We start from the raw sequence: 15357 nt of genomic DNA, 5'->3' as shown, positions 1-15357 counted from the left end.
TGAGTGAGTGAGTGAGTGAGTGAGTGAGTGAGTGAGTGAGTGAGTGAGTGAGTGAGTGAGTGAGTGAGTGAGTGAGTGAGTGAGTGATGCCTTCTTTATCCCATAACAGCTAAGGAAACGACGAAAATTCTGAGTCACAATACTCTTTCTGTGGAAGGAAGTGTTCGTGGATTTTATTAAGGCATATTAAGGATTTTATTTTATTTTATCAAGGGCTACCTGCTGGAAGAGGGGGAAATAATGAAAATTCTGTCAGGTTATCAAATCTCTTCTGAATTTGAATCCGGGAGTTCCAAAATACAACGCAGGAATATAAACAGCCATATTCTAAGCCATCTAGCACTGTTTGCTAACTGCGTTCGTCAGAGTTCCAATAATTTTATAATTTTTGCTTTGCCATGTTTCTACTTTCAATTATCTTCATATAATCTTTATGAAAGTTATATATTGCCACGACAAGTAATTAACGACTTTCGGTTTAGATGAATCGATATACTGGATATTCAACAGGCGGAACTACAATTAGTTGTAACACAATTTCACTGTAACTATAATACTTCATAACTACGAACAATGATAACACAACATAAACTTAAGACTTCACTTCTGACTTCCGACTACTTCTCCTGACGTCTTCTATTGTATTCTGTCCTCTGTTGGTCAGTTCTCTCCCTGAGGTAGGTTCTGGTCGAACCGTATGGAGATCACCTCCTTCAACAGTAGAATTATCACGTTCTTCGTTGTTACTGTGCTCCGGAGGTTCGTTGCCGTGTGAACGGAAACGTTTCTGTATGCGTTACCTAGGAATCGGCGTGACTCTGTATGCAATGCATTGCTTCTTCAGTCGTATTCATTGTTGTGGGAACATGATTACCGAGCCGTTATCTAGCAATGGGCGCTTGGCTCCGCCTTCACTATTTCGGCTTTCAGGCGTCATGTTACAATATTATTGAAAGTTCTACCGGCATAAGAACTTTCAAGACTCTGTAATGAACTGTAAAAGTTTCCAACACAATCTTGATCATGAATAAAACTGAAAATCTTCCATAAATCATGACCCCTCTGGTGGCATGATGCTCAAACCGAGTTTCACGAAACTCAATTCGTGACCATAAGATTAATAAATTATATTAAATTGTGTGGAACTCATTCACTGGAGAGTTACTGTACTACAAGTTTTCTAATTATGTGGGTACTTTAATTAGGTTACATATGTATCTTCTTGGAAATTTATCCATTAATCTCGTTATGTGCTAGTTTAATAAGTTATTCAGTTGGTTAGCTGTTAACCTTTCTAATTAAATTATTTATTTTGTCTGTTAACAGTGGCAGCTGTGCTCACGACCTGATTAAACGTTCAATAAATTGACATTTCACCCACACAATTTATATGTGGGTTTCACGTGCCTCTAAGTACAAACAGATGTTAACTTAATTCGATGAACATTGTATCATATCTCCTGCGTATTTCCTTTTGCGTAGAAATTAAAATTCTTAACATTATTTAAATTGTTAAAGTAGTAGTGTAATTTACTTAGTTATCATGCAACTTGATCTAAATTGTGTATTACCTGGGGAATATTACGCCCAAGTGTATTTAGCTAAAGATGCTATTACAACGCAATATCCCACTCTACAAGGCTTCTATTACTCTCAAGTGTTTCTTAGTCCTTTCTGCTACGTAATTGAAAATATTATGATGATTATAAAGTAAGATATCACACCACCTTCACTCTGAAGTAACTATACTCTTACTAAGCAAGTAGGTGCTATCACGCTGTGTTCCAGAGCAGTTTGCCAACCAAACACTAGGATCCATTTTCCTCTTATTTTCGCCCCTAAAATTGCCTATGATATCCGATTCAAGCTATTATTTTAGCAGTAACATGCAGTATAATTTTAAAAAGAGTGTTATCATTTGGTATGTGGTGCTATATAGCCTGGTAGCCGATTAACGACGTTTCGGAGAAAAGTGCTACTTCCATTTGCAGGGTCGAAAACTCAGCCGAACAAGCAGACAAGCAAGCAGGAATGAACTCAGACACAACTGTACCTGAAAATGACAAAGGGTTATGCCTTATAGTATAATTTTAAGAACAGAAAATCACTTCTGAGTGTGAAGCCGTATCGTTTGGTAGAATTGTAGTGCTTATTTTTAGGATGATTCTGCGTCAATTCTCAGGGTCTAGAGGCAGATGAGCAAGCAAACCATATTTACTTAATCGGCCTATTCTTCTCTCATGAAGATGGACGCAATACTTTCCTCATAAATATTGTCTACACGGCGTCACATCCAAGAAGAAAACACTCTTAACATTCAACATCTTAAGAACCTCTGATCTCATAAAATTTAATTCAGTTTATATGCACCTGAGGAAAAACATCTGCAGTGTAACTACTCTAATGTACACGGTTATCTGCACGTCTGTGTAACATAATACAAATTATTGTTTTAGCAGTCAAGTTGCGTCTGAGTGCATTAAAGCACAGCGTATGGGGAGTGAAAGGGCAGCTCCACATATTCTCAGTCTCAGAGCATTATATGGAGAAGAGTTCTCAGCTTCATGCCCTAACAGCTTTGCCCCTGTGGAAGATCCCATAACCATGAAACAAGAGGTTTTGTGGGCCTCAGAGCCGATCTGGCTGCTGCGGAGTTACCTGTGCCGAGAATTGAACTTAGGTTCTTCTATCTTCCAACGTGTAACCTAGTGACTATACTCAGCTACACGGGACTGATTTGATGGAAGGATAACATTAAAACAGATTTTACCTACTCTTTGCTAGATTCTTGCTTGTCTTACTCTTTAATCTTGAAGATGGAGGCAGTATTTTTCCTAAACTTCGATGAATTTCCACGCAAATCCAGCAATCAAACAGTCAAGAAGTTCCAGTAAATATTAAAGTTTTACCTCAGCAATTTGAGAGGCTGTAATGTTGGTATTACTGATGGAGAATATTTAAGAAGTACGCCGTTCAAATCGGCTCAGCATTCAAAATTTGGTGTGGGAGATACATATACAGACACACACATTGGCAGGAAGATGATTTCATAAGCATACTTCAATTTTTAACATAATTTCCTTAGTTGGAAAAAAATAAAAGGAGGTTCAAGAGAACACCTTGCTGTGTATCCCCTCTAACTGTTGTACGAGGCTTATGAGATCATCTTGCTGCTTGCTTTTTTTTTCAAAATAACGAGGGTAGGCTAAAAACGAATCCGAATAATTACGAAAATGCGAGCCACTGCAGATAAGCAATATGAAGGCAATCAAGCAGAAAACGGAATACAGGATATCGTGCATGAGGGCTCATACAAACTTAACTTCCGAACCTCAGAATATGCTACAAAACATTTGGCCACTGTACAGTAGGAAAAGCGTGTAGAACGAGGGGAAGGGGAAATTATGTTGTGTGGAATTGAGAACACTGAGAAAAACGGATGGTGCTGCAGCGTGTCTAGACGTTCACGCTGACATGAGAAAGAGTGGCGCAGAGTTTAACCGCCGGACAATGTGACAAAGTTTTGCACTCCATTGAAACAATACCCCACACTGAATGACTGTTTCCAAATCTACCAGTATTTAAGTTATACCGATGTTTTGAAAAATTTCATATTCATTTGATGCACAAGAGAAACGGGCTGCAATATTACACAAATATCCAGAGTAACCTATAATAAAAATTACAGTATCATTTAAATCCCTGCAGATTTGAAGTTCAGTCCCGTTTATCGCTGTGTTTATACTAAAATATTGAAGGCCTTTGAACCCTGTGGTTATGCTGATCAGCTCTCATTGGATGCTGGAAAATTCTGCTGCCCCTATCAACAGAATAACTGTAAAACAATTAGAACAATGCTATTCAATTCTATTCATTTTTTGATCGCATTTTTCAATTCATGTTTTTTTTCACATATTGAATTGTTCCATTAAGAATCCTGCACATGTCTGAACACAGTTGGTCTTAGTATATCCCTTCTGTGACTGGAATATTGTTTTTCTGACATATTCCATCAAACACAAGGGGTAAGAAAACTGTACGAAGAAAGGACAATGAACCTTAGAGCACGTATATTTTCAGATTTCCAAGGTGATGGGTATTTATATTGTGGTTTATATCCTACTTTCCTTATTTTTAAAAAACTAAAAGAGGCTTATGAAATAATCTTGCTGTCTGCGTATCTTTCCTAAATTTTGTTAGGAGGTTAAGAGGGTATCAATATTTTGGAGGAAAACAATGCTTATATTTTCACTGTGACTCTAAAGATAGAGGCATAATGTTACATCGAAACTTTAGTAACTATTTCCAAAGGCCGTGTCATATCTCAGGCGGTTATTCGATAACTTCCCACCGCGGCGGCCAGGGTTCGAGCCCAGGTCAGGTGGGATTTCTGGTGGACAAAGCGGGATTGAGGCTGGTTTTCTCGGAGTACTTCCGTCTCACCTGCCAATTTTCATTCCACCGACTACTCCACAATCATCATCTATCGTCCGGGGCTGGTAAATAGGCCAGTAGTGGCCGGGGTAGAATTTCTGTTTATACTCTTTTTCTTCCATTTCAGCCTTAGGATTTTTCGTTCTTAATTTTGTCAATTATAAAGAGCTCTGGCGATGATAATTTAGAATTAGTATCACCTTTTTAAATTTTTTTCGTTCTTTTATTTTTCTCAATAAAAAGCAACGTTTCGGGAATTGTATCTATTTCCGTTCTCAGGTGGACATCTCGGTCTAAACAACCCAACTGAATAGCTAATTCCCCAGAAGAATTCTATCGTCTGGAACGTAACGCTGTGCAGTCCATTAAAAGTCAACCACCATTTTGGGAGGAAGGTTGAAGAAAAGCTGTGCTTTTTGCCTGCTTCATGCTTATTTCCTGCTTGGTTTCCTCTTCAACCCTTAGTTAGTTAGTTATTGGAGAGGGTGGGTTTCCCCATGCTCTGAGACCTGTATTGGTCCATTGTGCTTCCCTCTATGATTTCTACCGGTCTCTATATCCTACCGGTACTGGTGCTTACCATCAGTTCTGCCCAGCCAGCGAGACCGGCTCTACTAGCTGAGAGGTATCTATAATGCTTCCCCCATCTACCAGAGGTATTAGAGACTGCTGTTGGGCGGGAAACGTCCGTTAATTTGGTTCAGTGACCTCCTTTGGAGGTATGAGGTTCTTTTACGTGCCGTAAAGCTATGACACGGGACCCACGGCTTAAAGTCCCTCCCGGAGGACTTGTTCCCTGAATTTTTCTGCCCTTAAAATTTCGATGACCTCCGCCGGGTATTTGAACCCGCGTACTACGAGTCATGAGGTGGGAACGTTACCTCTAGACTACGGAGGCCGCTCTTCAACCCTTAAGATGGAGGTGACATGTTCCTCCCAAACGTCGAGTGATTTCCAACGGACTACACGGCCCTATATCCCATAAGATATAAATCTTAGTAACCACTCTGCAAGCCTCAAATCCTACGCAACTGATTCATCAATTTTTCACTTGTGGACTGAAACAGATCGTCTCCGAAACCTGCTTTACCGAAGACTACTATCTTCTGGCTTATAACGCCATGAAGCCCGTTGAATATCAACCTACGTTTCGGAGGGGCATCTTCAGGGTCGAATAGATGAAGCAATATATTAGCGTGAAAGCAGGTGGTAAGCCGATTTATTCTGTCCGTATTCATAGGGTGATGAAAGCGTAGAGACCTACCAAGTCCAGATTAATTCTGTATTGTTTCGCTCAATATTCTCGGTACCAGAAAACCTTCCCGATAAATATATGTATATATTCTGGAGGGTTTTACTATAACAAGTTATAATAACAATGCACTTTATGTTTGCCTTCCTTGCAAAATTTGTGTTGCTATGTGGAGAAGAAACAGAAGTTTGGCCTCTGCGGAATATTGCAATATATCGTTGAGTTCCGCAGACAAACACAGGTTGAAAACCACGAGGCCAGGCGCTTCAACTTTCACCGCAGAAAATTACGAGTATAAGACTAATATGAGGCGCAATGGTTATCATGTAGCGGGAACCACCGTAGTAACGGCGGGCATAAATTTTACTTACGGCACAGTCCCTAGCCGTTACTTGGAAAAGGGGAAATAACGCGAAATTCAGTCAAAATAACGAAGTTCAAAGTGGAACTCAAATCTTAAATCGCATTTGAGCTACGAACGTGGTACAAATTGTCTAAATTCGTTCCTCAACTTATGTAAGTGCAGTAGCCAATCAACCGTGTGATACGTGGGGATATGACACGTCGGTACATACATGTTCACTGCAGGTTAATGTGGGTACTTCTGTTAACCCAGAAGAAAATTACAGCAAGATTTATCGGTAATGTTTACCATTTGGACACTGTGTTATATCAAGTGTGACCGCCTCTGTGGTCTATGGTCAAAGTTCCTGGCTACAGATCCAGAGGTCTGAGTTAGATTCTCGGCGCTACCAGATTTCCTGAGAATTAATGGGCCTGGAACGGGGTTCACTCAGCCTTGTGAGGATAATTGAGGAGCTATTTCAAAGAAATAGTGTCTCTCTTCTAGAAAACCGAGATTAACGGCCGTGGGGATCCGTTGCACTGACCACGCAACACCTTCTATCCGCTAAGTTGGCACTTACTTTGCCCACAAGCGGAGGTCGCTCGTCGGTATAGTTAGCTTGTGGACTAAAGCCACGGAGTTTGTTTCGTTTTCTGTTATATCAAGAGAAGTATAAAATGGACTTCAATACGAAGAGCCAGCTATAACATTAAAAAATTGTGACGCGTATGTCCATTGCTAGATAACGGATCGGTAAAAACATTCCCGAATTTAGGCTCTCAATAATAGGACATCCACTGCTAGGTAACGGATCAATAAACGCGCACTCTTCATAAAAGAAAATTATGTTTTCTGTGGGGCCGGTGCCCCACAGAGTTAGGAGAACTGATGGAGAACGAGGGAGTACAACGGAGCAGTGGAGTTCAGTTCAGTTTGAAGTCAGAATAGTCCAGTGGACTGTCCAGTCGGAAGAAGACAGTGTGACAGTTGGTGATTTGTGAGCTGTTGTAACCAGTTGTATACAGGTAAAATAAATTCGATCATCAAATCCCGAACCCCGTCTTGTTAGTCACGCAAACCCCTGTACATGACAACATACATATCTGCGTTATGCTCACGCTAAGGATTTTTTTTTAATTCGCTTAGTGGGCGGTGGAGTCCAACTGGGTCCACTCGGCACGGCGGCCACTGATTGGCCTACTGTAGCCTGCCCCGGGTGATTATGATGATGGAGAATTTGGTGGAATGAAGATTGGCAGGGTAAAGCGAAGTACTCGGAGAAAACGCGTCCCAGCGCCACTTTGCCTAACACAAATCCCACTTGACCAGACCCAGGATCGAAGCCGGACCTCTGCGGTGGAAAGCCAGCTACTAACCTCTTGAGCTCTGGCGCTGCCTTCAAGGATTTTGTGTTTAGTATAATCCCCACAATGCTAGGTAACATTTCTCTTGACAGCTTAAGCAGACTTCTCTTTGTAAAGAAGATGCTTTAAGTGTTTCTTCTGGCGTAGAAATAAATTTTTAATTATTATTTAAAAATTTTATACTTCGAGGCGTTAGTGTCATCAGTCTGCTCTTCTTCTCCTGAATTGTTCCCAAGTTGGAGTTCTCCAGCCTAAATTTTGCTCTTTGACATTACCCATTCCTTCCATTCCCGTTTACTTACTTACTCATGGAGCTGAGCCCTTCTGGAGGAGCCGCCAATTCTGCAGATACTCAAGAATTTCCCAGCAGTTTATGGAACCTGAAGGTTCATTACCGTGTTCACAAGAGTCCCCCACTGGTCTCTATCCTGAGCCAGATAAATCGAATCCATACAACCCCATCCTATCTCTCTGAGATCCATTCTAATATTGTCCACCCACTTACGCCTTGGTCTTCCCAGTGGTGTCTTTCCTTCTGGTTTTCCCACCAGTATCCTATATGCATTTCTCGTCTCCCCCATTCGTGCTACATGACATGCCCACCTCATCCTCCTTGACTTGATCATTCTAATTATATTTGGAGAAGAGTACAAGTTACGAAGCTCCTCATTATGCAGTTTTCTCCATCCTCCTGTCACTTCATCTCTCTTTCGGTCCAAATATTCTCCTCAACACCCTATTCTCAAACACCCTCAGTCTATGCTCCTCCCTTAATGTCAGAGACTAAGTTTCACACCCTTACAGAGCCACAGGCAAAATTATAGTCTTGTATATTTTAATCCATACTTTATCAAAATTCATAGCCATTGTCCAGTCTCGATAATCACTACACAGTCTCCACAGTTTAAGCTTCAGTGACAATAATCCATCCATCAAATTTAACTAGTGAACTGTAACAACGTTCTATGAACATTTTTAACAGGTTTTCATAAAATTTACTTGTGATATTTGTATATTTAAAATATTTCTTACATTCATGGGAACAAATGCACATACTGAGTACTAGTTATTTCTTAGTGGTAATGAGAAAGTGCAAAGCTAGGATTTGAACCTAAGAGAAAGTGTGGGAAAGGTCGAAAAATACTGAATGATCTGGGCCTTAAAAATACTTTCTCTTCACCAAATATTATTGCGGCGATAAAAGCAAAATTCAAGACGAGTGGGACATGTACGATAGCAGATATACGAGAGATGGAAAATACATATACCATTTCTTTCGAACAATATTAACGGGAAAGATTGTTCAGAGATCATCTTCCTAAATGGGTGGATGATAATAAAATGGATCTTTAAGTAATGGAATATCAAGGTTTGGACTTGTTTCTTCTACCACAAAACAGAGCAATGTTTTTGTGGACGATCATAGAACTCTGCAGGATGCCGCTCCATGTAGGTAGTAAATACACAAGTTGATATGCCAAAAACATAAAAGAGGACTTGCTCGCTTAATTCAAATTTCCGCATTATCATTAAACGAAGCAAAATCTCTATGTATAGTCAATGTATGAGGGTGGTTTGGCGAGCACCGTTGGGACTAGGCTGGTGTAGAATGTATACGGCCCGGCGGTCACCTCGGACAGTTGTAAAGACGAATGAGGCATTTTGCTGATAACCATTCCGGTTATAACGCTGCTGTGTATAGAAGCTGACATCTTCACATTTATTACGCCGCATGATTCGTAAAGTCTACAACACTATAGAGATATCAAAATAAAAGAGTCCAATTTAAAAACATAATTTTCAGATACAACACACTACTGAGCAATTTCAGTAGCTCCTCCTGATTAATCCTGGCTCTCGTATGTGGATGGAGAATCCCCAGTTGTAGCTAAGCACATTTCCTTATAGTGCTGAATCCTGTTTGTGGACCTTAAATAAAAATTTAAATTTGTATTAATCTGACCACCGTCAGGCCAGATACAGAAATATTCAAGAACCACGTTTTACACGAATCATCCATTTTTATTATTTCAACTGTTTTTTTTTATTTTAGTATATATATCTAATCGTAATACAATGTTTTAAGCATCGGATCTGATCCAGTTTGAACTAACATAATTTTATACTATCACTGTAGTTTACATGTACTCCGTCACCATTTGTGTATCCCTCAAGAATCGCCTGATGATGATGGCCTGGTAAAGGTAAAAAGGTAAATAATTATGCACTACATCATGAAGGCGTATGAGGGGTGTGAACGTATAGATCCACATTTTCTTGACCTCGGCACTAGCTGTAGGTGAGTAGTCAGATTCACGCCCAGGTCGCTTCACCCCCGGGTAAAGCGCCCCCGGTACTACCCATTAGATAGGAGATTTATGGTGGCCTGATGGACCGAAATATATTTTGAGCTGATTAATGAAAACATTTGTGTGTGTGACAGTAACTCCATTTTTTCAGGATTATTGGGTTTTGGCTCTTTAACCATTGTCTGGTATTCTAAAAAAAGCATTAGAGAACACAACATTTCGGAAACTTGATCTGTTTCCATCTTCATGTAAGTGTAAGGGGAAGATGCCTATTCTATTGGGTCCGTTAGAAAGAGCCAATCTTAATGACTGGAAAATCACTTAACAACACCGAACGATGGACAATGTCCAAAACTCCAGTGATTCCTAGAGTTATACGCCATTATCAGAAGTCTTTAGAATCTACCTCCATTTGTATTTAACATAAATTCTAATTATGTTTTTTTCTGACGACGCTGTAGGTAGCTGAGTCACGCTGTCGAATTATGTGACGATTAATGAATAAAGAACTGCAAAGGATTTGAAGCAGTCGTTGCTTGTCAAGACACTTTTCTGGCATAAGAAAGTCACGAAGGAGCTCTCTCAGAATAGCCAAACTCCTGGTCGAGTGGTAAAATTATAGATCTTTTAAACAAGTTTCAAGACTTTCTTCCCGACAATATTGAGTGAAAACACTAACACAACTGGGGAAGACCACCAAATAACTGTCAGAATAACAGGTCTCCTGGCCCCGAGGCAGCAGTGCAGATTTTTAAAATAACGTTTCAACGTTTTCCTCATAAGGTTATAGAATGAAAACCCTAGGACTGAGGAAAACACGAAAAAGCCCAGGCAATATAACCCCGAGCTAGAAATATTTGATTTGTTAAAACAACGGTTGAGTAATTCCTTCCGGCAAATTTATGTAAAATTATTTCTAATACATATAATTTGGAACGACGAGAAAGCAGGGAAAGATTCACTGAAACATCTGTTCATGTAAATTTGTTCGGTTCTCTGTATTCTGCAGCATACGCAGGGAGACAGGCTACACGCTACACGACAGGAGAAGCGAAGATCTTTCTCACATTTACTACACGCCACACGACAGGAGAAGCGAAGATCTTTCTCACATTTACTACACGCTACACGACAGGAGAAGCGGAAGTCTTCCTCACATTTACTACACGCTACACGACAGGAGAAGCGGAGATCTTTCTCATATTTACTACACGCTACACGACAGGAGAAGCGGAGATCTTTCTCATATTTACTACACGCTACACGACAGGAGAAGCGGAGATCTTACTCACATTTACTACACGCCACACGACAGGAGAAGCGAAGATCTTTCTCACATTTACAACTCCCACAACGGACCTGAGATCTAATGATCTTCCTATCCAAAGGATACTGGGCACTTCTTTCCCCAGGCTAAAAAGGCGGGGCATGAGTCTGACCACCAACTTGAAAATAGGGGCTAATGCGTGGAGCTATACCTCCACTACTCCATGCGTCTGAATGGAGCGGCGCCTAAAACATAATGTAGCATGTGGACCCGTTGCTAAGTAACAACTGTGTAAACAACGGCCTTGCTAGGTAATAGCCGCAACAGATTCCTAAACGCAACAATGGGCTAATTGGGAAGCGGTATTCTCTACGCGGTCCGTGAGAGACATACCTGACGGAACAATAGAATAGCTGTTAGGAGGTGTTGTAAGCAGGACGAGTCTACAGTCTAATCAGTTTTCAGGCAGTCGCCGACTAGTAAGGACGTGAACACGGAAAACCAGGGATTGTGACGTTGAAAGCCATTACCAGACGACTAGTAAGACAGCAGACTGAAAAGACTTAGTACTTGTTGTAGTGAACTGTTGAATGTGTGAATTAGCGACAGCCCAAAATCGAATTCGAATCCATGGCCCCAGAGTTCTGCGGGTAGTTATACGCTTTGGATCGAGCGGGCATCGATATACGTGGGCTACATACTGCGAAATACATAGTGATCCAAATTATTGTCGGGCTTTCCGTTTAAATGCCACTGAAACCCCGACAATAATTTAGATTCATACTGTATGTTTATAAGGTAATAAAAAAAGTAAAGATATCCTTCTAACAGGCCGTGAAGGCCCATAGGGTTGTGAGATGTCGAGGCATATTCCATATTTTCTAGACAACTGGCCCACAGATTGCGGTGAGGTTGCCAGCCTTACGCGCCGGCCGCCCTTTAACTCCAGGAATATTCCTGGTACTCATTCTGTTAGAGGTTGAGTCGACCCTAGGGCCATAGTGCGGCTAGAAGCGTTAGGTAAATTAAAAAAATTCACCTCATCTGGATTCGATTCCGCGACCTTCCGGCTTGTAGCATAGTGCCTCAACCATCTACGCTACCGCGTGGCCCCATGTTTAAAGGTAGTTTTGTTTTTTAGTTTCTTAGGAAGGGTGAGACGGAGTCCACTCTGTACGTCGGCCACCATTGGCCTATTGTACTAGCCCCAGGTGATAGATGATGAGAATTGACAGGGGAAACCGAAATACTCGGAGAAATCCTACCCCCGTGCCACTTTATCCACCACATATCCCTCATGACCTGGCCTGGACTCGAACCTGGGCCGCAGAGTTGGGAAGCCGGCGACTAAGCGCTTGAGCTATGGCATGGCCCTAGAGGTAGTTAGATTTCCTTGCTTTGTACCAACGAAACTGCGGGTCAGAGCAGAAGCCTCAGGCGTAAAGATCCATGACGCGATAATATGTTGCCTGTTCAGGAGTAACGCAAACACCAGGGGGAGGTGAAGGATAGCTATGGATCAATGATGGATGATGATTAGCAGGGTAAAGCGAAGGAACTCAGTAAAATTCGCTCCAGTGCCACTTACACCTGTGTTAAAGGAAAGCACAGAGTGGCCCAAAGGTCAGTTAACCTGAAGTATTCTCTCTTATATTAAAGGGAATGTTCAGGTTAAATATTCTGTCCAATTTGTAGAACAGTATCACAACTTTGTGTTGTGCACTGAACATGAGGATCTCATTTCGAATATTCTTTTTGTAAATTCTTTATGTATCAAAGACATTTATAACAAAGTTAATAGAAAGTCCGTCGAGTGTAACAATTTGTAGGTTATTTTTTTATCACTTCTGCCTTACATGTTTCGGTTTGACACAACCATCATCAGAGGCACTTACTACAATTATGAGAACACTGTCGTTGTTTATGATGTTCACAGTTATGTTTGTTGTGTGGACGCTGCTACAATATGTTGACGTGTAAAAGCACAACACTTGCTAGGATAGTTGAGTACACTATCAAATTCTCACTTTTCATCCGAAACTGTTTTTAAGTTAAAACGCTAATGTTAAAATATTTAAAACATCTGATGTAAAATGCTAAGCTGCTCCTTGTTAGTTCATCCCGAAGATGGGAGATGTCAGCTTGAGGTTGTATGGCTTATGGTTAGATGTTTCCTATGTGCTGTGTGTTGTGTACACACAACATTTATCTAACCATAAGCCATACAACCTCAAGCTGACATCTCCCATCTTCGGGATGAACTAACAAGGAGCAGCTTAGCATTTTACATCAGATGTTTTAAATATTTTAACATTAGCGTTTTAACTTAAAAACAGTTTCGGATGAAAAGTGAGAATTTGATAGTGTACTCAACTATCCTAGCAAGTGTTGTGCTTTTACACTTCAACATATTGTAGCAGCGTCCACACAACAAACATAACTGTGAACATCATAAACAACGACAGTGTTTTCATAATTGTAGTAAGTGCCTCTGATGATGGTTGTGTCAAACCGAAACATGTAAGGCAGAAGTGATAAAAAAGTGACCTACAAATTGTTACACTAGACGGACTTTCTATTAACTTTGTGATTGATAGTGTAACGGACCAAAAATGAAACAATTCAAAACATTTATAACACATCTTCCATCTTACTGATATCTGAAATTGGGGCCACCGTATGTACCTTAAACGCAAAGAAACAATAAGATAATTTGGGAATTCGTTATAAATATTGTGGCATGACCGACGAAATCCGGAATAGTGAAGTCGGAATAGACAGTCATTGCTAAGCAACGACTCCGTAAACATATTCCTGGGGCAACAAATAAGCAAGCAACGTTCGAATAACTTCCGCTGCTGTACAACGACGCTATAAACACGTCTTGTTAATATCACAGAGACCGTGTTTTCTGCGACGTCCGTGCAAAGTAGTTATATATAAGATTTCAGTTTAGTTTCGAGACAAAGACTCAGATCTGAGACAGTAAAATATGGTCTCGAGTCCCAAGGGGCTCAGACCCGAGAAAGACTGCACTGGCAAAGGCCAGCAGCATATACAAAAGGCAGGCCCGTCCTCTCGTCAGAGAGGGCGCCGCACAAAAACAAGACCGTAAATGCCAAACAATAATAAAAATCTGGAGCTCGACACCAAGACTTACTGACTGACTGACTGACTGACTGACTGACTGACTGACTGACTGACCGTCGGTCGCAATGTGACTTGGACTGGAACTTGGAGTTTCGAGATACCAGCCTGGCAGGATATGAGCTTGGGAGCAGAGGAATTGAACTGAATCGAGTCTTCGGAGTTGGAAGTTGCAGAACAATGGCAAGAAAGGAATTAGGCTGTAAAAAGGTGACTTCCTATATGATTTGAAGTTACAGTGATACTGTTATAAATCCGTTGCCAGGATACGACTAGTGAAAACTGAGTACCTTAGGGCGTTTGTAAAAGTTAACTGTGAAGTAGCGACAGCACTGTATTACCTATAGTCTCGAGTTAAATGTGTATAAGGTGTCAATAAATCCAATCATCCAATCCAAAACCCGTCTTATATGTCACGCGCAAACCCCTACACGTGACAATATGCTTTATTGTATTTGAAAAGTGTTTTTAAGAGAACTAGCCGACACTGAACTTCTAGCGAGATGTGTGGTTACGGTGTGTGGCAAACTGCAGTAGACATACTATATACTCTCTTTTCTGTTACACCTTACGTCCACTTGTAATTAAAGACAGTTCTTTACATATTCCATTCTCATTTATTTTTACTTTCCAAGTCGTGGTGCTGCACAGTGAAAAGTTAAAGCCGTGAAATATACATCCGACTTCTTGAACTCAGTTTAGGCGGGAAAGGCATCATAATCATCATCGTCGTCTTCTTCATTAGACTTTAGTCTCTCACGCTGATAATCATATATAATTCTTCCTGGATATGACGCCGTGAAGTCCACTCAGTTCCCGAACAACAACATAAATGCCTGTTTTCTGCTTATTTTCTTGCATATCCTCATTTTTTTCCCACGAGCAGTACTTTCCTCCGAAACGTCGGTTAACGGTGTCACATTATTATCGTTCATAGTACAAGCATCACGCCTACTGAAATCTGTTACAGGTATAACACCACACAATCCTTCCGTCGTTTCAAATTTATTTCAAAACGTTTCTCCCTTTCAGTCTACTTTCCTTATTTTCAAAAATAAACGTATGCCTGTGAGATCACCTTGTTGTCTGTGTATGCCCCATATCAACTTTTGAACGCCTGAACCAGTCTTTATAAAACTTGGTATGTATATCGTGGCACCTGAGTCCATCTCAACGGCGTACTATATAAATTCTTTCCATTAGTTGCGTGTCTGTCTGGTCTAGAAAACCAAAATTAA

At 40.7% G+C, this 15357-nt stretch overlaps 1 protein-coding gene across 3 annotated transcripts in view; it reads right to left on the bottom strand.

Annotated features, from left to right (window-relative positions):
• Positions 1 to 15357, bottom strand: part of LOC111863423 (dipeptidase 1) — a 399898-nt gene that overhangs the window by 357642 nt on the left and 26899 nt on the right. The gene's annotated exons all lie outside the window — the stretch shown is intronic.

Source organism: Cryptotermes secundus, unplaced genomic scaffold (assembly GCF_002891405.2).
Source record: "Cryptotermes secundus unplaced genomic scaffold, Csec_1.0 scaffold964, whole genome shotgun sequence".
Classification (NCBI taxonomy): domain Eukaryota; kingdom Metazoa; phylum Arthropoda; class Insecta; order Blattodea; family Kalotermitidae; genus Cryptotermes; species Cryptotermes secundus.
This window is presented reverse-complemented; position numbering and strand designations above follow the sequence as displayed.